Source organism: Leptidea sinapis, chromosome 29 (genome assembly GCF_905404315.1).
Source record: "Leptidea sinapis chromosome 29, ilLepSina1.1, whole genome shotgun sequence".
Lineage (NCBI taxonomy): Eukaryota > Metazoa > Arthropoda > Insecta > Lepidoptera > Pieridae > Leptidea > Leptidea sinapis.
This window is the reverse complement of record NC_066293.1, coordinates 6,337,210-6,339,402: the sequence shown is the minus strand read 5'-3', so window position 1 is coordinate 6,339,402 and position 2,193 is coordinate 6,337,210.

The window sequence follows — 2,193 nt, the reverse complement described above, 5'->3', positions numbered from 1 at the left end:
AATGTAAAATTGCACTGTATGATTTAATTGCCAAGATAGAATTCCATAGTTTATCTATTTTAAAATGAAAATTGGTTGCAGTTCAATTACAAAAGACTAAATTGTTTCTCAATAAACATATTTATTTGGTATATTGCAGGTATATTGGATATTTCTAAAACTCTAATACAATAAATGTTACTATAACTATATGTTAAATAAGTTTCGAAATATATTAAAATTATTGTACACTGATACTTATACTTTAATATATAAATTTTTAAAGAGATTTTCATTTGCGTTTTGAAACATCTGACAATGCAGAAAAAATATTTTGCTATCTAAAACTCAATAATAAGAAGTTAGGCTATTTTAAAGATGGAACAAAGTTAACATATTTAATGAATTCCTAGGACTTCGATCAAAATATATTCGTAAGATGTTGCGGGAAAATGCAACTCCAAATTTTATAAGTGTTACTAAGTAAGTATATGAAAATGAATAGTGCCTATTTAAAAATAAGAACGAATATTGTTCAATGCATAGACTTAAGTCAATAAAGCATAATATTTTCACTCTACGAATAAATAAATCTAGTTTGTCATAGCAAACGGTATATTTAAGCAAATAATATTGATACCTTAGCTTGGACTCATCATAAAATAAAATAAATGTTATATAAGTTTTAAGTTTGAGTTATTTTTTTTGAAAAGAATGAGAGTAGATACATCTTTTATTCAGATATATAACTTGCGGAGTAAGTTATGATGTAGGTACTGTATATTGTTTTACTTATAAAGTGTTCTATTTAAATATAATCAATAAATGGTAGTGTAACAATAAATCGTCTCACTATATTACATGAAACTTTTTTGTAGTAGAGGGTGCATAGTGTGTGGGTGTGGAAAATCAGTTTTCGTAAATAATTTTATAATGTTTTTGAATGATGTCAGTGACACAAATTGTATCTAAATCACCTGATGCTTTGATGAAATGCAACCTGTATACAATCTCAACCATGTCAATTAGTTTCAAGATATAACTACCTGAACTCTATAATATGTTTGGCGGAAGAAAAATCTTAAAGTAATACTAAAAATAATTAATGACCCGATGAGGAAATCTGATGGTCGAATTGTTGATATATTCGCGAAAGGAAATAATCAGAGAAACTAAAGTGTATTTTATTTATCTCAAAATTTGTTACATTAAGAAAATGACAAAGAGCTTTATCACTTAACTCAAGTTAAATGTTTCATAAATCAAAGTTTTTTTGTTTTGAATAAGCTCTTATACAATAAAATTTATAAAAATCATAATATTTCAGTAGATTACCGCAGTTATGTTTATGTTTGATCGTTTGTAAGGGTGTGTAATAGTTTTAGTTAAACTTACTACTATATTGCCTTTTAATATTGAAATTAAATATGTACTTAAAATGATGTTTTGTTTTATTGTAAGTTGTAATCCAATAACTTTTAAATACATTATTCTAAGGTAATATGAATACAATCGAGATACAGAATTATTTGAAGAAAATTGATCTCTGTATTCAAAATAATGTTTACGCAGCAAATCGATTGTCGATATACGTTGTAACGCCCTGTTATATTGTCAGCAATGTAGATAGTGAAAATAAGCCAGGCTCTCACTGGGTTGCAATACACATTGGTGAGCAGGGTATTGGACAATACTTCAATTCATATGATCGTCCAGCTCAGGGATTCCAGCTGAGGTTTTTACAAAGCAATTGCAGAATGTATATCCACAATACTACAAGAGTAAAGAATATATTTATTAACGCAGCATGTGTTGCGAGTACTGTTTAACGTATCTATACTTTAAGTTTAATAAGAAGAGTTTGAATGATTTCATCAAATATTTTAAAAATTATACAATCTGCAACGATGTTTTATTATGTACTTTATTTATATCATCTGTTAACTTAATAATAACCACAGCACAAAACTGTCGTTTTAATCGTAGTAACGAATGTGAGAGGTAATTTACTAATTACATCTATCACTTTCAAAGAATCGACATTGAGTCGCTCACCAATCAGTAGGTTAATTACCACTGATTAGTAATGAGTATGGATCTGTTTAACTTAAAAAGCTTACTTTGTAACTATAAGAGATATCGAAAAACGGATCAGTGCAATCGCTCGGAAATACATCAAAACCCCCAGTTTGACACCAAACTTTTTTTTTTTTT